This window comes from Xenopus tropicalis, chromosome 4 (genome assembly GCF_000004195.4).
Source record: "Xenopus tropicalis strain Nigerian chromosome 4, UCB_Xtro_10.0, whole genome shotgun sequence".
Lineage (NCBI taxonomy): Eukaryota > Metazoa > Chordata > Amphibia > Anura > Pipidae > Xenopus > Xenopus tropicalis.
The window spans coordinates 43,357,563-43,385,432 of record NC_030680.2 but is presented as its reverse complement, the minus strand read 5'-3'; the positions used below and the strand labels follow the sequence as shown (position 1 = coordinate 43,385,432).

At 39.5% G+C, this 27,870-nt stretch overlaps 1 long non-coding RNA gene across 2 annotated transcripts; it reads right to left on the bottom strand.

Annotated features, from left to right (window-relative positions):
• Nucleotides 1-27,856, bottom strand: LOC101731526. 2 transcript variants are annotated; one of them, XR_004222334.1, is made up of 5 exons: nt 27,784-27,856; nt 25,989-26,058; nt 15,691-15,787; nt 14,820-14,945; nt 1-888 (listed from the first exon to the last, which is right to left on the bottom strand). It is a non-coding gene; the product is annotated as an uncharacterized LOC101731526 (long non-coding RNA). The 2 variants fall into 2 exon arrangements; XR_001924448.2 differs by having other exon boundaries at nt 14,825-14,945.
• Between the last annotated feature and the right edge of the window lie 14 nt (nt 27,857-27,870).

The following is a 27,870-nucleotide window of genomic DNA, read 5'->3' as shown; positions in this document are numbered from 1 at the left end:
AGCATTCTGGATAACAGGTCACATACCTGTATATGGAATATTGCATGCTCTATTGTAAATATAAATACAGAAGGAGTCACCTAAGTTCAGAAGTCAACTAGGATATCCTTACCAGATAAAACCAGAAGGCATTTATACAGTTCATGGAACTCTAAAGTGGTTACTATTTGCTTATTTTTTTTAAAAAAATGTATATTTATTTATATATTTAAAAAGGATTTCTAGACAGTAGGATATTGATGGAAAATCTGCTGCCAGAGGAAATCAGTAACACTGTAGACATTTATTATGAACAGTTGTAAAGGGTAGGAACAGAGAGGAAAGGGTAACACTATTTTCATGATTTCATGAAATGTTTTGCAGTCTTGTGAACTTTTTCCACAAATCAAGTTTTTTCATCAATAGTTCTGTGTACAGCAATAACTTATTGGTTTTTTTTTTTTAAAAAAGACACTGGCCATATAGAGGGGTTAAGGGGATATATACACAGGGTGACATCAACAGACTGATGGATTTTCTAGGAACAAGAAAGGAATCCACAAAAATGCAGCCAAATATTAATAAGGGGTTTAGGCCAAGAAGTGTAATAAAATCATTCAGATAAAGAACTTTGTATGAATCTGTTTAAAGGCGCGTGAACAAAAAAAAATTCTGCGTTGTTAACAATTCTTTAATGCATGCAACTCTGGCAAGTTTAAATCTTCTTAGTTCTTTCAAACAAGCCACAGGAAAGTCTATCCCACTTTTTAAATCTTCATAGGCTTTTTAGCACTCTTTTTACTTTTGCCATGATCAAAGCAACTGCTCTCGGTTTGCTTGTTCCTTAGATAAGTGATACAAGATGTCAAAAAAACTAATGAGAATTGCCTCCAGCTTCTTTTATGAACCCTGTAGAAAAGAATTGCAAAGTAGTATCAAACCTTCTGCCTTCTGTGGGAAGAAAGGGAGGAAGATAAAGACAGATATAAATATATATGCAACAGAATTGAATCTGACTGGTGGCAGGCATTTAGCGCAGAATATTTCTTAGAATGATGATTTATATTATAGCAAAATCCAAGATTTCACTTTTTGGGCAAAGTCATAATGATTACTTTCCACAGTATTTCTAACCCCAGTATGAGGTTTTCTACAAGTAAATTAGAAAATTGAAATAAAATGTATTTATATTCCAAATTTAATTTTTTTTTTAAATTATATATTTTTATATTTTTGTTCTAAGCAAAGCCCATTTGTTCTAAGGCCCCCCATATTCCGTGTATTGAAGCACCCAATGGAAAGTTGCTTTGTGGGAAGCTGGGAAGCCGGGGAGTGACACAGTAAGATAACACCATGAGAAGAGTGGGAAATGTGAAACAAGAAGGAGAGCTTGCAGTAAGGGATCTGTCCCTGATGGTTTAATTTATGACATAGGCTGCTACAATGATTACTGCTGGTATTGTATGTGTCATGAAAACTACACACTCTCAGCCGCAAGTGACTCTGGGACTTGGCTAGTTTTGCCCTATGATTAAAAAGCTATTTGACTTTATCTTATAGTAACAAAAAAATATATTTAGAATTAACACATTTGTAATCTGAAATGTTAATGCTCCACAGTATACTGACTCACTGAATATGTGCTTTTCTATTTTACTTTGTTCTGGCTACCTAGTATTTTTTGGCTAGAGGGAATAAAGCATCAGAGAATGTACGTATGGTGCCTTTCTATATTTATATATACATTAGTTATAAAAATATCCACCCTTAAGTGCCTTTTCTGCAGCAATCATAACTTGAACAACCTGTTCTCATAACTAAGACCTTCCATTACTTCAGTATGGTCTTCGGGTGTGTCATATAAATGGACAAGTTCCCTGCTGTATTGTACATTGTGTGGCATGAGGCATCTTCTGTTCTTCCCGAGACACTTTACTTGAGGCGTTACTACATCTTAAGACCTACCGGTATGTTCTTTAATTCTTCAACAATTGTGTCCACCAGTCCTGTGTCTGTCTTTCCTCTTAAGGGAAATGTAACACTAAATTTTTTTAAGTAAAAAAGCTATTCTACCCTGCACCAATAACTGCCCTATCCTGCAAACCACTTAGTATTTTGAAAGCTTTATTAGAAAATACCTGCTAAAACTTGGCTTCCTATCAGTTGAACTACGGCGATATGGCAAAGGAAGGAGCTGCATCCACTATGTGACAATTGATTGATCGAGCCTAGCCTTCCTTCTGAATAGGAAGTAGTCAGGCTAGGCTCGATCAATCGACCGTATTGGTGTTTGAGAATTAGTGAACCCCTGCATCAGAAATATCTTGAAGAATGTTTAGTGCAGTACAATAGTATTGACACTACAGTGAACTGTGGGACACCACTCCAGTGGACACCTCTCAGAGCCTGCAATATAAAATCATAACCTCTTATGTCCCCTATCCTGGCATGGTATTTGCTTCAGCAAAGGAGGTAATAAGGGATAAGATACTTGGATACATTGCAGATCAAAATACCATGAGTTTGTGTCAGCATAGTTATATGTGTAATAGATTTTGCCAGACTAATCTAATTAGTAACATACATATACATACATACATACATACATAATTGCCTTCTATGAGGAGCTAAGCAGAAACCTAGACTCTGGGATGGCAGTGAATGTAATCTACTTAGATTTTGCTAAAGCATTTGATATAGTATCAGGCATAAGGTTACTGATTAAATTAATGCATTTTGGACTGAAACATAATATTTGTACTTGGATGTAGAACTGATAATTTACAAGGAGTGATGGTAAATGGAACATTTCCTAATTAAACCAGTGTTGTTAATAGTAGTATCACGGGGGTCTGTCCTTGGCCATTTGCCTTTTAATTGTTTATTAGACCTGGAGATGGGCATTGAAAGTATTGTCTCTATTTTTGCAGATAATACTAAGCTGTAGAAAACTACGGGTTCCATGCTGGATACCACTTTGCAGAGCATTTTGGCTAAATTGGAGAAATGGGCAGAAAACCGTCAAATTAAGTTCAGTGTTGATAAGTGAAAGGTTTTGCACTTTGGTAGAAATTACATAAATGTGTTTAGACATCCTTAACAGAGAAGGATTTGGGGATTTTTGTGGCTAACAAGTTGTGTAACTGTAGACAGTGTCAATCAGTGGTTACTAAACCAAATAAAGTACTCACTATGAAGATCTACAGTTAATTCAGTATATACTATATATATTAGTGTATAAATAGGTCTGTTTGTAGACATGATACACTAGGGGGTAACTTTGTAACTGTGTGTGACTGTATGAGAAATCCTGGCCTTGACATTTTTAATTTCTTGCATTTACTGTACTAAGGGACTTGTTGTGCCTCCCTGGGTGTGGTTTGCATAGCATGAATATAGCTTTCACCAGTGGCACCATTGCAATGGTCTGAGATTAAATAATTTGTTTAGGTTTGCATATCTATTGCTATTTCAAAAGGTAACTTTCAAAGTTAAAAAAGAAATGACATGAATACAGTTAAGAGAGGATTTGTTATACTGAAAACAATTTTGTCTTTCAGACAGCTCCCCTGATCTCTGAATTTACAGTTAGCTGCTCTTAGTTCTAACATTTTCTTTGACCTAAAAATAAGCTTTGAATGCTTGCATCACTGATTCAAGGGAGCTATTTGCACATTGTGTCTGTACAGTCACAATGTTATCAAGCAATAGTGCAGTCTCATTTAATCCAGCCCTGCAGCTGTAAGATATTAGGCTAATAATACAGAGGCCTTTTCCACAGGCCAAGAATCAGCTTGTAAATTGTCATCATCCTCCTTGTCTGCACCTGGAACCATTGTGTCGGCCAGTGTGAAGGTATATACATGAGTACATGAGAATGCATTTCCGTGGTGTAAGCCGCCATGTGTGCCTGCTGCACCTAGGTGGATGCCAGCAAGGGCATTGATTCCCTGCCTGCGTTTTTCCAGAGGCCGAGAATTGGCACGGTATGGCAATAGCCTATGGGGTCATTTATGTTGTACAACGTAGTATGCAAAGTGCAAAAAAAGGGTACATTTTGCATTGTGCTCTTAAGGAATTGTTGCAGGCCTTTGATGAAACCTGCCACAAGCCCCTTGAATTACTCTCAACACCTTTCTGTAAATGTATTGAGAACAAATACTATCCCCAAACAGATGAACTCTGCAACCTAGCAGGGTTGCTAGGTCTCATTTGTTTACACTAACCCAGTGAGAGTCTGAGCTGACTGGGTGCCCTAGGCACACAAACAAGTATGATCACTTGTGGTGGAAGAATTTGAGCCACAAATTTAATATATTTTCAGGTATTTTTCCAGGATCCTCTTTAATTGCAGATCCTTCTCTCGCTCTCAGTAAAAGTCCTCACTTGCCATAGAAGAACCGGCCCCAATATTACTGAATATATATCCAGGTAAAAACGTTCTAGTATCAGATCCACTTACCCTTCATCTATTGCAATCAGCTAAATCCCTAATCCCAAGAAAGTGGAAATCCACAGAGGCACCCACCTTTACCGAATGGCTAAATAACACAAATGACATTAGACAAATGGAGGAAATAACATGTATGATACATAATAAAAGTGCACACTACTGGAATATTTGGACACCGTGGTTAAATTATCTAAACTCTTTATAATGGTTAATCTCAGTCATTCAGATCAGCTCTTGACTTTACAGAAAATTGCATATAGAATTCTTACTGTATAAATGAATACGTAGATATGACTTGTTGAATGCTATTGCTAAAAACTCAATTGTTAGAAACGAAAAAGATTTACAATAACAATGTTCCCCTCCCCATACCCTCCCCTTTTCCTTCTGTACCCTTTCCCGTATACAAAAATTGGAAAATAAAGAATTGAAAAAAAAAAAGATATAATTACCCCTTATTGGGGCAGAACAGCCCTATTGGGTTTATTTAATGGTTAAATGATTCCCTTTTCTCTGTAATAATAAAACAGTACCTGTACTTGAAAAAAAAAAAAAAAGTCCTCACTTGCCTATTAACTCCAGCACTACACTCTAGTATCCCACATGACCACTCTTCATATTCTCCCAGTCTTGAGTGTCCTATAGTTTTGAGATTGCAACTGCTGAAATGGTGGTTGTACCACTTTCAGTCATCAGCGAGTAATTTAGGATAATTTTTCTGGTGGGAACCAATGGAGGAGTAGACAGCCCATTAGAAGGAAGTTTCCCTGAGGCCTGAAGGAGTTTCACCAGTTTCATAGTTCTTTTGGATGTTTTCAAGCATAACAGCTGGTACATTGGAACCAAGACTGAGCGAGTACATCTATTGCAACACACTCTCCAATTATAAACTGATGTAAAAACTGTATAAACTGAACTATGTGTATTTGCTGGTGTCCTGCTAAACAATCTAAGGAATAACAACAACCGGCATTAACTCATTCAAGCATGCTTGCAAAAACAATAGATTGCCATGGTCTCGAGGAAATCTAAGAAAACTGAAAAGATGAAAAGCAAGGGGTCTTAGGGAGAAAGATAAGCTAAGGAACACTTTACCGCAACAGGCATTAAAAGAGGTTTAGGACATAGTTCAAGAAGATGATTTAGACTCACTTAGTAATGTAACTGGCAGCTGTGTTACCACCATCTACAGTGAAAATAGCTTCACTTGCTAGTATAGAAGATTGTGTAGGACAACAGAAACTGTGATGTTACAAAAAGATGTAACTGGTTTGAGAAAATAATTCTAAAGTATGTCCCAAAAACTCAAACAAATGTAATCATACACACGCCAACAAAAGCTGGTGGCCCGGGACTTCTGAACCAAGTCAGCAACTTACTGGTTCCTGTATGGTGCCAGCTGACAGGCCTGCCCAACTTATATATGGCTGATAATCAGGCAGATATTGATCAGGCATGTTTGATTTAACCATTCGAGAAGCATATTTGTGCTTTGGTGTGGTACTCATCCCGACATACATTAGCAGCAATAATGATCCATTCATTGGCCGGAGGACCAATAGATTAGATGGCCAAACGAATGGGTCTTTACAATTGTGTAAATGTGTAAATTAACAATTGTTAATGCAGGAACAAGATTTAAACTAATACATATTCTTCCTCTGTGGTTCAGCAGGGGTCACAAATAACGACTACTTATTTAGACTTTTTACTAAGTCTCATTTAATTTAAATGAAAAGGTTGAACTCGATGGACATGTGTCTTTTTCATCCTCAATTACTATATTACTATGTATGTATAAGAAGCATACCAAATACCAACAGTGGAGTAGTCACTAATTACACTAGGCCAAGCTAAACATTTTTGCACACCTGACCTGGCAATGCAAAATTAGCAAATACCTGTAGAAGAACAACACCAAGAGAAAACAACATTTGTAACACCTATTGGCATGCACATATTAAGTAAAATGCCCATTTATGAAAACAAATGTGCCTGGTATTGTCTAATGGCTAACAATAATGCTAGAATAATGCCATGGTAAGGTGACCAGATTTTTGGAGCAAAATACGGGGACAGGGGTAAAAATAAAAAGAATTTGGACTTAAAATAAAGCCTAGGAAAAATGTTTTCCTGACCAGTATTTCCTATATATAGTTTATGCAGAGAGAGGCACAAGATCCAAAAAAAGTAAAAGCAATTCCAGACTGGAAGATACCTGAAACAGTATGAATGTACAATAGGATTGCTTATCTCCTACATCAGCTTTTATGCAAAAGGCCTGTAAAAGAGAAGCAAAGTTGCAGTCTATATTTTTTGCTCATTGGTACAATACTCAACATCAAGCCTTTTCAGTCCCAGTTCTTGCTCATATTCAAACTTCAAACTATTAGCTTCCATTTATTGTTTGCACTGCTGAAAGTCTTCAAGTATTGGCTTTAGTGTTTACTCTGAATAAAGAAGGATGCAAAAGGGTGATTATTTATGTAAGCTAAAGTTTAAATCAATCATAGCAGAACCCAGAAAACCATAGTTCTTTTAAACTAGAATTGGTAGCTAGGGTTTGGGCAATAACCAAAAGGTTTTTAGAACATTTAGTTATCAAGAATTTTGTGATATTAACTATATCTATGCACATACTCTTAAACCTGGTGCTCTTCAACATTTCTGGGTGACTCGGTTGGTCTAGTTCAGTCTTACCAAAAATTAGCTTAATGCAGATCCTTTGTCTTGTCACCCATGTGAAACACCTACTGGAGAATGTGATGAAGAAATTGAACGTTCCCACACTTCCTTTTTTGTTTATTGCAACTACCCTAAACTCCCATAAACTGGAAGAGTAGTAAATTGTCACTAAAACACTTTAAATGCAGTACAATAACCATTAGGAGTGATTCTTATTATTATGTCAGATGGACTTTGCTATGCCTGTCCATCTGACCTGAAAGAAAAAAAAAAATCACTCTTCACCTATTGCAACAAGGATGTGCTGCAGTTTTACTTTTCATTTTTTTGCACTAAAATTTTAATTATGTTTCAAAAACTTGAATGTCTGGTATTTATTAATTGCAAAAAACCTTAAAACTCGAAAGTAAAAATCCGTCATCTAAAAGCTTGCGAGATTCTGTAGAAGTCAATTAGAGTTGTCCTAGGCAAAGTCAAGGCATATTTTTAAACTTGAATATTTGAGTTTGTAAAATCAAAAATGTCAAGGTATTTGAGGTTTTTATTCAGACTACTTTTACTTATTAATTAAAAAGCAAGCATTCAATATGAGAGTTTATTTGATTTTGAAAACTGAAGTCGAATTCATACAACTTGACAACTGATAAATAAGCCCAGAAATAGATCAGGCCCAAAAAACTAATTCCACCTCAATAATCCAGAGTCAGTTAGAGGATACTACTATAAAAACTCACACTATTACAGCTCAAGGATGCAGACAGAAATGATTAGATGGCATTACCAGATATATTATTTCAAATGTAACTACAAAGGGAAGTTTGAGAACAATTTAAATTTCCCCACAAGTCAATAAGTAACATCTGATTGGCTATTGGCATCTCTGCCCACTTTTACTTACATTGAACTGCAGTCCACCAGTGACTAACTCTGCAAAGTGTGAGGACCCTGTCCCCCAGTGACCAACTGTGAAAAGTTTGGGGACACTGGCCTTAAATGTGTGAGAATGGCAGCAGTTTGAATTTAAACCAATAAAATTCAATGGATGTCTGACAAAGGGGTACGTCCCCAAAACATTGCTGCTACACTCAATAAACATGCAATCAGTCACTGGGTGACTAAGTACTTAAGTTTAAAAAATGTGGGCAGAACCACCAACAGCAGATTAGGTTATTAGCTTTCAACCTGCTTCCATTCTCACAGTTTTTACTATAGTTGGTCACTAGGGGACTGCAGTTTTAAGTTTGAACAAGTGGGCAGAGCCAACAGCCAACATCAGATTTCACCTATTGAATTTTAATGGTTTAAATTTAAAATGCTGCCATTCTCATACTATTTACACCAGAGTCCCCAAACTTTGCAGAGTTAGTCACTGGGTGAAAATAATTCAAGGTTTGGAAATAGTGGGTGGAGCAACAAACAGCAAATCAGATTTATCACATTGATTTTTAATAGGGATATTTAAACTGCTGATTGAAATTCCACTAGCACACTCATGCCTCCTCCAGTACTAAACTCTGTGCATGGCCTAGAGAGTTGACACCCTTACCGGAACAAGAATGAAGATAGCTGGCACAACGAATGTAATGCAAGTAAATATTTAAAGAATGGCAGTAGTGTAAATATAAACCAACAAAAGTCAATAGGTGAAATGTGATTGGCGGTTGGTGGGTTTGTCACCCAGGCATAAATAGTATGAGAATGACAGCATTTTAAATTTAAGCCAATAAAATTCAATTGCTGAAATCTGATTGGCTGTTGTTGGCCCTGCACACTTTTTCTATTTTTGAACTATAGTACCCAGTGACAAACTGTACAACGTTTGGGGATCCTGGAATAAAATTTGCAGGACTGGCAGCATTTTATATTTCACCATTGAAAGTCAATACCATATATATACTCGAGTATAAGCCGATCCGAATATAAGCCGAGGTACCTAATTTTAGGTACTTATTGACTCAAGTATAAGCCTAGGGTGGGAAATGCAGCCGCTACTGCAAGTTGAAGTGATATCACCCCCCTCCCAGCAGCCAATTAGCAGAACAATGTGAAAGCATCAAGATAGCAGCTCCCAGTATATATCAGAATAGCACGCAATAGTAAGAAATCCAAGTGCGGCTTGGGACTCCCCCAGTTACATGGGAGTAGGAGAAACAATAGGTTACCTGAAAGCAGTTCTAATGTAGCGCTGGCTCCTTCTGAAAGCTCAGACTCAGGCACACTTTACTGCTGCGCTGCAAGTTGGAGTGATATCCCCCCCTCACCCCCAGCAGCCAATCAGCAGAACAATGGGAAGGGAGCAAGATAGCAAGATAGGGAATCATTTAACCATGAAATAAACCCAATAGGATTGTTCTGCCCCCAATAAGGGGCAATCATATATATTGTTCCATTTTGCCTATGGATGGGTATGTAGGGCACAACTGCCTCTGTGTGCAGCTACTGTTCTGTGGGGCTCCATTGAAAGTGGGAACCATGGTGTTTGCATTGGATTGCACCCCACTTTATGGCCCCTTTGTTGGCAATATGGGGGGACATACAAGGAAATCCTTATGTGAAAGTGCCTGCACCCCTCCTATAATATCTGCCTTATGTCTGAGGGATGTGACATTCCCAATGTCAAAATAATTCATTGGAAGCAATATAAGCCGAGCCTTGTAGCAAAGGATAGAATTACCTGCAGAAAAGAATGTAAACTGTAATTGTGCATTCAGCCCGCACACCATTCCCTTGCTCTGCGCCGTTGGGCCGGAGGCGCCATTAGTTTGGAGCAGCTTCAACTTGCACAAAGCGGCGCTAGAGATTGGTGCCCTGAGAGCTCAGCGAATACCCCAATATAATAATGAAATGGCACAAAGCGGCGCTACAGATCGGTGCCCTGATGCTCATACCTGTAAGGAGAAGCCCCCCCTCGGCAACGATGCCGCGCGTCAGCACGCACGTTAGGGCGCGCGCAGCTATGCATTGAATCCAGATACCGTATATATGCGAGTATAAGCGCGAGTATAAGCCGAGGTTCACTTTTTAAGCACATTTTTAGTGCTAAAAAACTCGGCTTATACTCGAGTATATACGGTAGGTGAAATGTGACTGGCAGTTGGTGGCTCTGCCCACTTTTTCTAACTTTGCACCTCAATTACCCAGTGACTTTGCAAACAACCCTGTGCAAAATGTGCAAAGTTTGGGGACCCTGGCCTAAATAATGCAGCATTTTAAATTTAAAACAATAAAATTAATTTGGTGAAATCTGATTGGCTGTTGGTGGCTCCATGTGAGAATGGCAGCATTTTAAATTTAAAACAATAAAATTCATTTGGTGAAATCTGACTGGCTGTTGGTGGCTCTGTGTGAGAATGACAGCAGTTTAATTTTCCCCATTAAATGAGATAAATCTGGCCGTTGAAAACTTTTTTTTAAAGGAGAAGGAAAGGGTTAAAAGTGCAACCCCCCCCCCCTATAACTAGAAAGGCCTCATGTCCCTGTAGCTGATCGCTACCTTTTTTTTTACCTTCTTAGCCTGTATATTGCCTGCACTCTCTGACTTTAGTAAACGCTATATCTCGCCTATTGCGGCCGCCGTGTTGGCGCAAATCTTCTCCCTCTCCCTACACGTGAGGGCGACCTACTCTACCATTCTCTAACTGTGCGCTGCGCAAACACAGGCACGAGCTTGGTAGTAAGGTGTGTTTCAGTTTCCTGTCCCTGCGCATGCGCTTACTGAGTAGCTGGTCTTGGTCTCGGTGCAGGAGTGAGGCATTAAGGGAACTTTCTTTACACAGCTCAGAGTTTTTTCTTCCTGTTTGGCTTCTGATCATCTGAACAGGCGAAATATGGGGACACTTAGGGGCACTATTGAGATAACTGAAGGTATGCCTGCAGCTTGAGATTAACTCAAGTTAATAAGTTTGGGGTGTTCGGAGCGGCGCCACAAAAAGACAGGGGGCGGGATCACTTAGAAAAGCACAAGCAACCTGCTCCGCTATAGGATGAAGAAGTGCAGAGAGTTTGGGTGTTGTACCCCTAAAACTGTAGGAGGGAAGCCTAAAATGGGGGGCGCTAAGAATAAGAAGCGGAAGAATACATTTAAGTCGAAGAACAGTATGTTGGTTATATTTCACCATTGAAAGTCAATACCGTATATACTCGAGTATAAGCCGATCCGAATATAAGCCGAGGTACCTAATTTTACCTAAGAAAACTGGAAAAACTTATTGACTCGAGTATAAGCCTAGGGTGGGAAATGTTGAGGAGACCGCCTCATACGTATGCAAATGTCATAAGAGGATTCTGGGAAGAAATTCCTTTAGGCTCTTAGATAAGTCCCATTTACATAGGACAGGCAATGCATACAATGTCTGAGGTGTGAAGAGGTGAACAATGTGGGTGATTACAGCCTGAGTGAACACTGCAGGGGGTGAACAATGCAGAAACTAAAAGGTGTGAAAAACACAGGGGATTACATGTTTAAACAATACAGGGGGATTACAGGCTGAATCTGAGGTGAGAACCATGCAGGGGGGCAGTTAATCTCAGTACTGATACCATTTAAAGTTTACACAAAGGTAAGGCATCAAAGCAGCCAGACAGGTGGGGGGCCACACAGAGGGGGCCCGAGGGCCGCATGCGGCCCACGGGCCGCCATTTGGACAGCCCTGCTATAGACTAATGCTGACCCACTGGGTTTTCAATGCAAAAGCCAGGATAATAGCTGATCAGATTCCCAACTACAGACCGGTTTCGCCCTTCTTGGGGCTCATCAGTGTAGTGAAGGGTTTTCTGATCAGCTTAGGTAGAGCCAGGAGTGGGGATACACAAACAAGCTAAAAGGGTTGAGGAGACCACCTCATACATATGCAAATGTCATAACAGGATTCTGGGAAGAAATTCCTTTAGGCTCTTAGATAAGTCCCATTTTCATGGGTTTATCCTATAGACTAATGCTGACCCACTGGGTTTTCAATGCAAAAGCCAGGATAATAACTGATCAGATTCCCAACTACAGACCGGGTTCACCCTTCTTGGGGCTCATCAGTGTAGTGAAGGGTTTTCTGATCAGCTTAGGTAGAGCCAGGAGTGGGGATACACAAACAAGCTAAAAGGGTTGAGGAGACCGCCTCATACGTATGCAAATGTCATAACAGGATTCTAGGAAGAAATTCCTTTAGGCTCTTAGATAAGTCCCATTTACATGGGCTTGTCCTGGCTCTACCTAAGCTGATCAGAAAACCCTTCACTACACTGATGAGCCCCAAGAAGGGAATGCGTAGTCACTGGGACGCATTCAAGTTTTTTTTTTGAAAAAAACCTGCAAAGTGGGAGGGGCCAACAACAGCCAATCAAATTTTACCCATTGACTTTTATGGGAAAATTTAAACTGATGCCAACCTTACAGCTTTGAGGCTACACTCCCCAAACTTGAATCACATAGTCATGGGGTCAGCCTGAATAAAAATATGATGATTGTTGTACGCCCAAAAGTGGGCAGAGCTGTGAACAGCCAATCGGATTTTACCTTTTGACTTTAAATGGGGAAATTCAGCCTGCTGCCATTCTCACAGTATTAACCCCAGGGTCCCCAAACTTTTCACAGTTGGTCATTAGAGGACTGCAGTTTTAGTTTTGAAAAAGTGGGCGGGGCCACCAACAGTCAATCAGATTTCATCTATTGAATTTTATTGGTTTGATGCCAGGGTTCCCAAACTTTGCACAGCCAGTCACTGCGTGACTTCGTACTTAAGGTTAGAAAAAGTGGGCGGGGCCGCCAAAAGCCAATCACATTTCTTTCATTGTTTTCAGTGGGGAAATTTTAACTGCTGCCATTCTCACATGTTTAATGTCAGGGTCCCCAAACTTTGCACAGTTTGTCACTGGGTGACTATGTTCCAAGTTTAGAACAGTGGGTGGGGCCAACAACAACCAATCAGATTTCAGCTATAGACTTCATATGTTTAAATTTAAACTGCTGCCATTCTTTAAATATTAATACTAAGGTCTCCAAACTTTGCAGAGCTAGTCACCTGGTAACTGTGGTTCAGAGTTAAAAAAAGTGGGTGGAGCCACCAACAGCCAAACAGATTTTAACTATTGATTTTCAATGGGGAAATTCAACCTGCTGCCATTCTTATAGTATTAACACCAGGGTCACTAGTTGACTGCATTTTTAGGTTTTAAAAAGTGTGTGGAGCCACCAACAGCCAATCAGACTTTACCTATTGATTTTTTTTGGTTTAAATTTAAAATGCTGCTTTTCTCACACTATGTCAGGGTTCCCAAACTTTGCACAGTCAGTCACTGGATGACTACATATTCAGGGTTAGAACAAGTGGGAGGAGCCACCAACAGCAAATCCATTTCCACCCATTCGATTTCATTGGTTTATATTTAAACTGATGCCATTATATAAATATTAATTCCAGGGTTGTTAAAGTTCCCAGAGTTAGTCACTGGGTATTTGCCGTTTAAAGTTAGAAAAAAGTGGGCGGAGCCACCAACAGCCAATAACATTTCACCTATTTACTTATATGGTGAAGTGTAAAATGCTGTCAAGTCTCACAATTTTTATGCCTGAGTCCCCAAAATTTGCAAAGTTGGTCACTGGGGGACTGTAGTTCAAAAATAGGAAAAGTGGGTTGGGCCACTAACACCCAATTAGATTTCATCCATTGAATTGTATTGGTTTAAATTTAAAATGCTGCTGTTCTTTAACTATTAATCCTAGGGTCCCTAAACTTTGCAGAGTTAGTCACTGGGTAACTGCAGTTCCAAGTTAGAAAAAGGGGGTGGAGCCACCAACCGCCAATCAGATGTCACTCATTGACTTTCAGTGGGGAAATTTAAATTGCTGCCATTCAGAGGCCAGAGAAAGTGGGCAGAGCCCATTCAGTGACGTCATGTTTTTCAACCCAACACTTCCCTTTTTAGTTGGATAGTGTACTCTGATGTCCATGTGTCACATGTGAAAGCTAGAGCAGTTGCTCTGTCAACTGCATAGCTAACTTGCTTTATCACCTTCATACATGTCAGGTATTACTCTGTCTGTGTAAAAATGACAAGATTGAATTAAGTACTTTGGTACTCTAGAAGATTCACTAGTTCAGTAAATCCAGCATCCTCAACAACTGAATAAGGCTGCAAATCTGCCATCATCTTACCAATTGCAGTGTAAATTTTAACTGCCTGAGGGTTATCAGAGGGCTACCAATGTTTTGATTTTGTTAACTTATTAATTGTTGCTTGCTTAAAGTTGGCAGTTTGAACACAACTCACACAAGTGTTCTGAACTTGCAATTACAGAATTGGAAACCTCTGCAGATGTGCTGCCAGTCATTTTAGAAGTGTGATATTGGTTGTACCCGCAGCAAAAATATAGATAGATAGATAGATAGAGATATAATTATATAATTATATATACTTATATTTTTAATAACCTGTTGAATGTCTTAACAGTGGTGATGTGGTTTACTGATTTGCCTCCTCAAGATAATTCTAGTGAGCAAATACTACATTTTGCTTTTGTTAAGTCATCCTCTTTCACTGTGAAATGTTTCCAGACTGGAGATTTTTTCCATTAGCTGACAACAATATTATTAGTAGATTAAGAAAGAGAATCTGTAAATTATATCCCACTGATAGGTCCTGAATATATATAAACAACCATTTATTGGCTCAAAATGATACAAAACAATTAAAAAAAAAGCAAACATACTATACCAAGCGACAAACAGGTGCATCCCAGTGCCTCATGGTACCCATACTCCACTCTCCTAACACGTTTCGCACCATTGGGTGCTTCATCAGAGGTGGTCAAGGAGCTGCACTTGCTGGCTATAACCTGCAGTTGACAATGAAAAAAGAAAAAATCTCAGTCTCAGACTGACCACCAAGCAGCCTCCTCCATCCAGGCCCGGATTTGTAGCAAGGCCACAAAGGCCTGGGCCTAGGGCGGCACAGTTTTAGTGGTGGCATGCCGCCCCGCCACAACAAAATTTTGACATTTAGTGGCCATACGGAGCAATGGGGACTTCCCCCCACTGCTCCATATGGGAGTTTAAATGGGCGCACATGGGCGCTTGCTGCGGCACAGTGGGGGGAAAGTTTGTTCGCACATGCGCGCCGGGGGGGGGGGCGGCGGCGCGAATGGGGGGCGGCCTCAGGGCGCCTGGATTTGAAATAGTAATATAAGTAATATAGTAATATGATTTATTTCTTTTATTTATAAACCCCTATTTTAGGTCTATTAACTCCTTGTAAATACTCCACTCCAAACTCCCAAACCTTTTTGTCTGGCCTGGGAAAAAGGATAAAATATTACACTGTCAGAAGATTTGAGGAGCAGAATTTTTTTAAATGAATACACAACACTTCCTGAGCCTCTAGGACAAATGAAGCTACTTACAAACTGACCACTAGGTGGGACTATACACCAGTTAAACTACACAGAATGGAGCCTTGCAGCTCTAATGTGTTGGAGATGTTTCAAGCATGTTTGAACGCTAGAGGCCATAAATAAAGTAAAGTAATATTCCATCATTAACGTATTTAATCCTTCTGAATGTAATACCAGAAAAAAGCAATACCTTTTCAGATCCTCTCACTCCCCATCTTCTCCAATCAGCGAAATCATTAATCCCCAGAAAGTGGAAATCTACATCCTCTCCTACATACACAGAATGGCTAGAAAATACAGAAAAAATTAGGCAAATGGAAAAATTAACATATATGACACAATAAGGTCCGGAAAGTATGGACCCCCTGGTTAAACTTTACAAAATCTTGAACAGAAATATTAATCTGCCACATTAAGCAATAATTTCAGGCCTACTTCGCACATGAGACACTACATTCATAGAGAATATGTGTTCTAATATTGTAAGTAAAGGATTACTGGTAATGACTGGTCAGATCTTGATTTATTATCACAGACTATTATGATGTTACAGAAATAATAAGCCGATACCACCCCCCCCCCCTTTTCCTCTGTACCCTACCCTTTTGATAGGCATGCATAATGTATGATTATGTAGTAGGAAGACTACAAGGCTTACATTTAATACCCATTAAAAGAAATCATAGGGACTAGTGGGGTGACCCTAAATGGTTAAACTGTTCAGAAAAAAGTTTGCACATAACAGAATGAGTAACAGGAGGACCCACAGTGGTAAAATAGACAATTAAGTAATTTTGCATAAATCATGGTTAGTAGCAGGAGGACCACAAATGGTAAAATAGGCCATAAAGCAGGTTTTCGTCAATGAGGGTGCATAGCAAGAGGACCACAGGTGGCAATAGGCCAGGTCTGGGATACAAAATAGGCTGTGGCATGTCAAGTACAGTGACTTTCTATACCATCTTACAGCAGCTATTAAGAGAGTTTGCATACATTGGGAATAGTGACAGGAGCAAGCAAGTAGTAATATAGGCCATAATGAAGGTTTACATACATTAGGGTGCATAGCAGGATGAACACAAATGGCAACAGGCAAAAAAAGTAGGTTTGCATACACCAGGAAGATTAAAAGCAGGACCACATGTGGTAAAGTAGGCCATGAAACAAGATAACATACATCAGGGTGTAGCAGGAGGACAACAAGCAATATATATATATAATATATATAATATAATATAGCAATAAGCTATAAAGTGGTAACAGTAGTAAAGTTAAAATAGTAAAACAGTCGATATAGCAGTTTTACAAATACCAGGGTGAGTAGCAGCAGGACCCTAACTGGTATAATAGACTAACAAAACACTGACTATACAGCAAGTTTGTATACATTAAAAAAAAATTTGTTTGACAGAAATCAAAGCAACAGACAGGAAAACCTGAGTGGAGAACAAAATCAGACAGCAAATAGCAGACATGGCATTACATTTTACAAAAAGGCAGCCCTCCAATCATTTCTGTTTCCCAAAATAATGCCAAAAAAACTAAAAATGTTGCAGAAATAGAGTAACTGGCTGTTGGACCACCTGAGGGAAAATGGGCCAGAAAGAGTTCTGAAGAATTCGGGGCAATAAGGAGGGGTCTCAAAGGGGAAAAATTGATCAAAAAGCAGGTACACTATTTTTTTTTCTTGAGTTAACCCTTTAAGTGCCAAGGGACGTAGATTCTACGTCCCAGGTACCAAGGGACCAAAGTGCCATGGGACGTAGAATCTACGTCCAATGGCACTGTCGGCTTTACAAGCGCTGCGCTCGCTTTTAAAGCAGCGCAGCGCTTGTAAAGCCTGCACAACCCCCTAGGCAACGAGCGAATGAACACATACTCACGGATCCGGTCCCCGAGCCGCACCGATCCGGTCCCTCAGCCAATGACAGCAGTGGACACGCATTGATGACGTGTCCACTGCTGTCCCTTTAAATGTCGCCGCCCCCGCGTCGCCTCTTCACTCCTGCTGAGCACATGTGACTGCTGGAGCCCCCCTGCTGCCTTCCTGCTGCCTTCCTGCTGGATTGGTCGCCCTGATTGCCTGCCTGCATTGTGTGAGCTGAACTACAACTCTCTAACCACTGTTTATTTTGCTTATTTCTATCTCAACTGTCTAAAAATTTTTTTTATTTTTTTTTTTCCATTTCTTCTTCTATCTTTGTCATTATTACACTTTTACACACATACACACTTATTTACAACTTTCCCAAGCACACACAGACACTTACACACACACTTACACTTAGAAAAAAAAAAAAAAAAAAAAAAAAAAAATCTTTCTTTCTTTTCTTTTCTTTCTTTCTTTGCTTTCTTTGGCAGTCTTTTTTTTTACTAAAACTTTATTTCTGATCTTGCTCTATAATTATCTGATTTATTTGGTTGCATTTTAGTGTTTTTTTGGCATTTTCATAATTGATTTCTGTTTTTGAATTATTCTATTGCACTGTAACTTTTTTATTGCTATTGGGTGCTGAATTTGCAGTGACGTTGGTGGATCCAGGGCTCTGGCCACTGATTTCATTGCAATAATTGTTCTTCTGTTGGTTTGAGTGGTTTTATTTGAATTTACTGATTTTATGGTGTTTTATCTTTGCATTGTTCTTTATTGTGTATTTAGTGCCCCTAAAAGGTTGCTTTTGCAGTGACGTTGGTGGATCCAGGGCTCTGGCCACTGATTTCATTGCAATAATTGTTCTTCTGTTGGTTTGAGTGGTTTTATTTGAATTTACTGATTTTATGGTGTTTTATCTTTGCATTGTTCTTTATTGTGTATTTAGTGCCCCTAAAAGGTTGCTTTTGCAGTGACGTTGGTGGATCCAGGGCTCTGGCCACTGATTTCATTGCAATAATTGTTCTTCTGTTGGTTTGAGTGGTTTTATTTGAATTTACTGATTTTATGGTGTTTTATCTTTGCATTGTTCTTTATTGTGTATTTAGTGCCCCTAAAAGGTTGCTTTTGCAGTGACGTTGGTGGATCCAGGGCTCTGACCACCGATTTCATTGCAATTATTGTTCTTTTGTAGGTTTGGGTGGTTTTATTTGAATTTACTGATTTTATGGTGTTTTATCTTTGCATTGTTCTTTATTGTGTATTTAGTGCCCCTAAAAGGTTGCTTTTGCAGTGACATTGGTGGATCCAGGGCTCTGACCACTGATTTCATTGCAATTATTGTTCTTTTGTAGGTTTGGGTGGTTTTATTTGAATTTACTGATTTTATGGTGTTTTATCTTTGCATTGTTCTTTATTGTGTATTTAGTGCCCCTAAAAGGTTGCTTTTGCAGTGACATTGGTGGATCCAGGGCTCTGACCACCGATTTCATTGCAATTATTGTTCTTTTGTTGGTTTGGGTGGTTTTATTTGAATTTACTGATTTTATGGTGTTTTATCTTTGCATTGTTCTTTATTGTGTATTTAGTGCCCCTAAAAGGTTGCTTTTGCAGTGACATTGGTGGATCCAGGGCTCTGACCACCGATTTCATTGTAATTATTGTTCTTTGATTGCTTTTAGTGGTTTTATTCCATTTGGTTTCAGTTGTTCTAGAAAGATCCAGAGGTGCTAAGTTCAGATTGTTCTAGTAGTTTCTATTGCCAAAGGTTAACTCCTGGTCATCCCTTGCTGGCTTGAGTTTATCAAAAGGTTACAGTGAGGTTTTTTTTTTCTAGCTTCTCCTATTACAAGTGCTGTCTTGCTTGCTGCTTTTTTTTTTTTTTTTTTTTTTTTGCTTGCTTGTTTTCACTTTGCCTGCTGATTGCTAGATTTGCAGTTGTCGGTATATTTCTGGCACAATGGCCAAACGGTTTTACAGCACCGAGGAAGCTGCTAGGTATTGCATGGACTCCAGCTCAGAAGAATTTAGCGATTCTGGGTCTGAGTATGTTCCATCTGACCACTCTACTGAGGAATCAGAGATAGACGATAGTGACACGGTTAGCGCAGAGGTTAGTAGTGGTGGCACGCTTACTGCTGAAGAGGCAGAGGCTGGTGGTAGTGCCCAAGATGTACCCATGGAAGTAGAAGAGGGTGAGGGTAGCACTGATGCAGCAGTTGGAGAGCCTGCGTGGGGGCCTCCCTGTAATTATGTCCCTGAAATTCCCCCTTTCACTGCAGTCCCTGGCCTCAGTGTGGACACCACTAATTTTGAAATTATAGATTTTTTTAATCTCTATATTACAGAGGCCATCCTACAGGACATGGTCCGTTACACAAATTTGTATGCTGAGCAGTATCTTGCCAGCAACCCTTTACCGGGTTTTTCAAGAGCCCAGGCATGGTATCCCACAAATATAAACGAAATAAAAAGATTCCTGGCTCTTACATTGGCAATGGGACTCGTAGAACGTAATTCTTTAGCTTCCTACTGGGATACCAATACAGTCCTTTCCATCCCTCTTTTTTCAGCCGTTATGCCAAGAAACCGTTATCAAATTTTATTGCGGTTTCTTCACTTTAACGACAACACAACGGCTGTTGCCCCTAATGAGCCCGGTTATGACAGGCTTTATAAATTGAGGCCCCTTATAGATAGCCTGTCTCAGCGCTTCGCAGAGGTTTACACCCCCTCCCAAAATGTCTGTGTTGATGAGTCCCTTTTGCTCTTCAAAGGGCGCCTAAAATTTCGCCAATATATCCCAAGTAAGCGTTCTCGCTATGGGATGAAATTTTACAAACTCTGTGAAAGCAGCACGGGCTACACTAGTTATTTCATGCTGTATGAGGGAAAGGACACTAATTTGGACCCCCCCGGTTGTCCCACTGACTTGACTACCAGTGGTAAAATTGTTTGGGAGCTCATAACTCCACTGCTGGGCCGAGGTTACCACTTATACGTGGATAACTTTTACACAAGCATCCCTTTATTTAGAGCCCTAAATTCTTTGGACACCCCAGCCTGCGGCACAGTCAACCGTAACCGCAAAGGACTGCCCAGGGAATTGCTGGATAAGAAACTGAAGCGTGGAGAAGTACATGCTCTAAGAAGCAATGAGCTCTTGGCCATAAAATATTCAGACACCAAAGTTGTTTTTATGCTTACTACTATCCACGATGAGACCATGATTGTCCAACACAGAAGTGGCGGTAGGCCCTCAAAAACAAAGCCACTGTGTAGTAAAGAATATAGTAAGCATATGGGTGGTGTTGATAAATCCGACCAAATACAACATTATTATAATGCCACCCGAAAAACCAGGGCCTGGTACAAAAAAGCAGCAATTTATATGATCCAAATGGCCCTTTATAATTCTTATGTCGTTTACAAGGCGGCAGTACCAGGCCCCAGATTGTCTTATTACAATTATTTGCTGCAGTTGCTCCCTTCCTTGTTGTTTGGTGATGTAGAGGAGGTTCCTGACATGCCAGGTAATGACAATGTTGCCCGAATGGTGGGTAAGCATTTTATAGCACAAATTCCACCAACACCTAAAAAAACATATGCCCAGAGAAAATGTAAGGTTTGCCGTTCCAAGGGTGTTAGGCGAGATGTCCGGTATTATTGTCCCAAGTGTCCTAGCAAGCCTGCTTTGTGTTTCCACCCATGTTGTGAAGTGTACCATACTGTGGTACACTATGAGAGGACTTGAATTTTGTGTTTTTATAGGTAGGTTATGGTTCTCTGGGTTTGTTGGTGGAATAAGGATTTAGCATATCAGAATAGTGAACTTGGCATGTTCTAGGTTTTTATGCACAAGGTTTCAGGACTCCAAACTTAGCTGTGCTGGCAAAGTGACGCTGTTTTTTATTTATTGAGTTTATCTATTCTGGCAGGTCCGTACTTTACTTATAACTAGGTTATAGATATATGTGATGAAAAGTTTGGTAAGGTGTGTCATATTGGCAAAAGTGTTGTTTTTTTTTTAGTAAAGTAGGGATTTATGGTGTGTGATTTTGTTTTTTGCACAGGTTGTCAGAAAAACAAAGTGTGCTTGTAGCTTGTGGTTGTTTAGACTTGTTCTTGGGCATTCAGATTTTTGTGTTTGAGCTATGGTTATTCAGGCTAGTTGCAGTGTTTCTTTGGTTATGGGGTAGGACTTATATTGTGCTGTTGGTATAGCGAACTGAGGTGCTGGGTGACTGACAGGGCGCATGATAAAACTTGTGGTGTGTGATGAATCAATGAGATGTTTTTATCTCTAAAGCTGATGCCACAAGTCCTTTTACTGGCACCTCAAAAGCTTGCCTGTCAGCGCAGTTATCTGTGCATAGTTTTGTATATTACTTTGCATTTCTGGGCAGCATTTAACTACTGTAAGTGTAGGCCTTGAGTTTTTTGCAAAGGTTCTTGAGCACAGGATGACAGATACATTATGGTTTTTTGTGCTTGTAGTACAAATTGAATATCTACTGTATGTTCTGGTTAGGTTACACAAGTTGCAGTGGCTCTCTAAATATAAAAACTTTGCGTAATACTGGTGTGCCACTGGTGACTGCTGCACGGCACGTAATGGTGCACATAATTTTATCTCTGATGCTAATGCCCCAAGCTTTATTGTTGGCACCTAAATTCCTAACCTTTAGTGCAACTTCTAAGGACATTTGCATCATTTATGGGCCAAATTACTATGGATTTTTTGGCAAATATCCTTCTAAATGTGGTGCAGATTTTGTCATTTCTAAAGTAGTGTAGGAAGAAGCAAAAAACTGGTATCATAACACCACAGGAAAGATGGAACTCAAATCAAAGATGCTCCACAAAACAGAAATAGGTGAGTAAAGTACAATTTAGGGGTTTATTTGGGGGGGGGGGTAAAGTAAAAAACTGCAAGGGGTGCATAGAGTGCATTTTCAGGTTTGGCGGCCATGTACTTATGTGCAACCAGACATATGGGGTGTAATTTTATTCAGGGTAACTTGCTAATTGATACTGAGCAAGTTTTTTGATAGTTGCCGTTGAGATTTTGGGGAGAAATCTAACTTTATATTTTTTTTCAGACCAAGAATGGTGTCTCTAAATAGCTGAAGTTGTCTATTTTTAATCAATGTATAGTTTATATGGGTTTTTTTACAGTTAAGGGGCAATTTTGTCTGAAAAACTTTGAGATGTGCACATAAATTGCAGCCCCATTATTATGCATTGCCCCTGTTTTGGGGCATTTGGTGGCCACGTCTTTATGTGCACCCATACATATGGGGTATCGTTTTATTCAGGGGAACTTGCAGATTGATGTTTAGTAAGTTTTTGGTAGTTGCTATAGAGATTTTGGGGAGAAATCTAGGTTTGTATCTGTTTTTTCCTTGATTTCTGACCAAAGCACCGACTTCTGCAAGGGACTGCGGCCGCAATTTTCCATGTAGAAAGAGGAGAGTGGCGTCTCTGAATAGCTGATGGTGTGCACTTTTCAGAAATATATAGTTTGTGGGGGTTATTTTACAGGTATGGGGGGTTAACACTGAAAAACTGCAGGAAGTGCACATAGAGCTCAGTGAAATTGCCCTTTTGCATTGCCCCTGTTTTGGGGCATTTGGTGGCCACGTCTTTATGTGCACCCATACATATGGGGTATCGTTTTATTCAGGGGAACTTGCAAATTGATATTTAGTAAGTTTTTGGTAGTTGCCATAGAGATTTTGGGGAGAAATCTAGGTTTGTATCTGTTTTTTCCTTGATTTCTGACCAAAGCGCTGACTTCTGCAAGGGACTGCGGCCGCAATTTTCCATGTAGAAAGAGGAGAGTGGCGTCTCTGAATAGCTAATGGTGTGCACTTTTCAGAAATATATAGTTTGTGGGGGTTTTTTTACAGGTATGGGGGGTTAACACTGAAAAACTGCAGGAAGTGCACATAGAGCGCAGCCCCCAAAATTTCAACTGAAATTGCCCTTTTGCATTGCCCCTGTTTTGGGGCATTTGGTGGCCACGTCTTTATGTGCACCCATACATAGGGGGTATCGTTTTATTCAGGGGAACTTGCAGATTGATGTTTAGTAAGTTTTTGGTAGTTGCCATAGAGATTTTGGGGAGAAATCTAGGTTTGTATCTGTTTTTTCCTTGATTTCTGACCAAAGCGCTGACTTCTGCAAGGGACTGCGGCCGCAATTTTCCATGTAGAAAGAGGAGAGTGGCGTCTCTGAATAGCTAATGGTGTGCACTTTTCAGAAATATATAGTTTGTGGGGTTTTTTTTACAGGTATGGGGGGTTAACACTGAAAAACTGCAGGAAGTGCACATAGAGCGCAGCCCCCAAAATTTCAACTGAAATTGCCCTTTTGCATTGCCCCTGTTTTGGGGCATTTGGTGGCCACGTCTTTATGTGCACCCATACATAGGGGGTATCGTTTTATTCAGGGGAACTTGCAGATTGATGTTTAGTAAGTTTTTGGTAGTTGCCATGGAGATTTTGGGGAGAAATCTAGGTTTGTATCTGTTTTTTCCTTGATTTCTGACCAAAGCGCTGACTTCTGCAAGGAACTACGGCCACAATTTTCCATGTAGAAAGAGGAGAGTGGTGTCTCTGAATAGCTGAAGGTGTGCACTTTTCAGAAATATATAGTTTGTGAGGGTTATTTCACAATTAGGGGGGATTAACACTGAAAAACTGCAGGTAGTGCACATAGAGCGCAGCCCCCAAAATTTCTACTGAAATTGCCCTTTTGCATTGCCTCTGTTTTGGGGCATTTGGTGGCCACGTCTTTATGTGCACCCATACATATGGGGTATCGTTTTATTCAGGGGAACTTGCAGATTGATGTTTAGTAAGTTTTTGGTAGTTGCCATAGAGATTTTGGGGAGAAATCTAGGTTTGTATCTGTTTTTTCCTTGATTTCTGACCAAAGCGCTGACTTCTGCAAGGAACTACGGCCACAATTTTCCATGTAGAAAGAGGAGAGTGGCGTCTCTGAATAGCTGAAGGTGTGCACTTTTCAGAAATATATAGTTTGTGAGGGTTATTTCACAATTAGGGGGGGTTAACACTGAAAAACTGCAGGTAGTGCACATAGAGCGCAGCCCCCAAAATTTCAACTGAAATTGCCCTTATGCATTGCCCCTGTTTTGGGGCATTTGGTGGCCACGTCTTTATGTGCACCCATACATATGGGGTATCGTTTTATTCAGGGGAACTTGCAGATTGATGTTTAGTAAGTTTTTGGTAGTTGCCATGGAGATTTTGGGGAGAAATCTAGGTTTTTTATCTGGTTTTTCCTTGATTTCTGACCAAAGCGCTGACTTCTGCAAGGGACTGCGGCCACAATTTTCCATGTAGAAAGAGAAGAGTGGTGTCTCTGAATAGCTGAAGGTGTGCACTTTTCAGAAATATATAGTTTGTGGGGGTTATTTCACAGGTAGGGGGGTTAACACTGAAAAACTGCAGGAAGTGCATATAGAGCGCAGCCCCCACATTTTTAGCTGTAATTGCCCTTGTGCATTGCCCCTGCTTTGGAGTGTTTGGTGCCCATGTCTTTATGTGCACCCATACATATGGGGCATCATTTTATTCAGGAGAAGTTTGTCTTTCAAATATGCCTTTGTTAGAAAATTTTTATGAGATTTTTTTTTGTCAAATCCACATTTGATCATGCGTCCAAGTTTACGTTTTAGAAAAAAAAAAAAATGTCATAAAAAGTTCCAAATTTCACAATGCACTGACAAAAGGTATTTGGCTTTTGAGTGAAAACTACATTGCACCTAGAAACCTGAAGGTCTGTAGTTTCTAAAGATACCAAACATGAGGGGATATTTTAGATTTACATATAAGTTATGCTGCATTAACTGTTACAAGCGCTTTTCTGCTTTGTTCTGGTGTGATATTGTACAAAGTATTGCTTTAGTTTGGGGGTTACTTCTGGACAGGAACTGTGGGGTACCACCACATATTTGGTATCGTTGGACTTGGGAGTATCAGGGCTTTTACAAACAACAAAAAAAAGTGTGTAAAATTAACTTTTCTATGGAAAAAAAACTCAAAATATACAGAAATTTTTCATAATTTTATTTTTTTTTTACATATTTCACCCAAAATACACATCATATCTCCAGAAAAGTTATAAAATTTGGTATGTATGTCGAAGCCCAATTAGTGACGAAAAAAACGATATATAATTTCCCTAGTTTCATGGAGGTTTTTCTACCAAAAAACATTGTTAAAGTGAATGAGTACAAAATGCTTAAAAAACGTCTGGCACTGGGGGGAACCGAAATGACGAATTCGGCTGGCACTTAAAGGGTTAATGGTTTTGTATGTATGTATGTATGTATATCTTTATTTATAAAGCGCTACTTATGTATGCAGCGCTGTACAGTAGAATACATTAATATAAACAGGGGGTATTAAAATAGATAAATACAAAGTATTACAATAAGCACAAATAAATAAAAGATACAATTGTAATAAGATAAGAGTCAAAGACACAAGAGGACGGAGGTCCCTGCCCCATATATGAGGAATATGAGTGACAGGAAAACCCCAGGAGATATCCAGTGTAAAGTCAGCAGAAGTTAGAGTGAATGTTACCAAACAGACTGATCCTTGGGGGGGACTAGCACAACAGTCCAGGTGGAAGGTCATATGGCATGTTTCAGAACTAAGGAGAAACAGCAAGAGACAAGTTAGATAATAGATTAGAGAGTTAGGCATAAGGAGCAAGAGGTGAGGGCAGAATCAAATTTTTGAATTTGAAATTCTCTGCATTTTACATAAAGGAAAGTAAAAATTTATCCAAAACTACACAAACACAATATTTCTTATTGTTTTCTGGCAAATGTTAAAGGGGTTAGTCACCTTTTAGTTACATTTTAGTATGATGCCGAGAGACAATTTGCAATAGGTCTCCTTTTTTTTTTTTTTTTATTTGTAGCCGTTTAATTATTTTACTATTTGTTCAGGAACTCTCCACTTTGGAATGTTAATGGTTATCTGGTTGCTAGGGTCCAAATTACCTTAGCAACCTGGGACTTGCTAAGGTAGAGTACTAGACAACCATATATATTATCCACTGAGAGCAAAGACAATGCTGTCAGATTATAAAAACTTTATAAAAAATTAAAAAAAAAAAAAATAATTCCACTGCTGCACTGGCAACAGGGCATTTCTATGTGCACATAGGACACAGGCCCTCAATCATATACATTATAGATAAGCATAAATAAAATGTGCAAGTGCAAAATGTTGCTTCTCTTTTTGTTCTCTTTTCACTACCCTTGTTTCACTTCGTAGTGGGCCCTCCACATCTTGCACAGACAGCTTGTCCCCCAATACCATCACCGTACCATTACAGTTACACACAACACACACAGCGCAGCTACACATTTACCCCCCCCATAAATATGACCATAAATATAATTAAAAAAACCCACACCCACTGCAGAAATGCCATTCAGTACTCCCTTATCTAAGAATTGCCAGTAAGATCACTGCAAAAATCTCCAATGAGAACTTCACCATTAAATAAACTTTTAGTATGATGTAGATAGTGCTATTATGAGACAATTTGCAATTGGTCTTCATTTGATATTTGTGTTATTTTGATTATTTAGGTTTCAGCTCCCTAGTTATCTGGTTGCTAGAGTCCAGTTCAACCTGGCAACAAGGCAGCAGTTAATAAAAAGAAACAACAACAATAAAATTGTAGCCTCACAGAACAATCATTTATGTCAGGGTCAATGACACCAATTTAAAAGCTGGAAAAAGGCAAATAATTAAAAAACACTATAAAAAATAAAACATGAAGACCAATTGAAAAGTTTCTAAGAATATGCCTTTCTATAACACATTAAAAGTTAACCTGAAGGTGAACCTCCTCTAACCTTAAACTTGCCAGTAAAATCACTGCCAAAATAGTCAGTGAGCCCTCAATTAAACACAGTAAGAATAATGCATAATTGATTTATGGAAAAAAAACAACAACAAAAAAAAAGTACTAGAAAAAAGTATAGTTATATTGGATTTGGCTCCAATTCCCAATCACCATGCTCATACAAGATTCCAAAAAAGAATAATTTAAGTCAAGCCAAGGTGAAAGATAAAAGCATAAGGCATAAGAAAAGGCACAATTTAATAAAATAAAAACGGTGACTAATTTACTGCACATGGTTAACAGGTGGAGGTGGGAGGGAAGTAACAGACCAGACACCAAAAATCATAATTCCCAATTATGATGATATGATATTCATAGTGCGGGTGTGGACAAGGACAGTGAGGCACAGAGGCAGCAGGACATGCAGACAGGACCGCAGGAATTGCTGGTGTGGGGAGATGAGACAGGGTCCGGGCGGCTGGTAATGCGCCGTGTCCCCTTGCGCCAACTTACCTGAAGCATCCACACAAGTAGCAGCTCCACTGAACAACTGCCTGCGAACAGCCAATGCCGGCTAAATTGGAAAGGCTTAGAACGGTT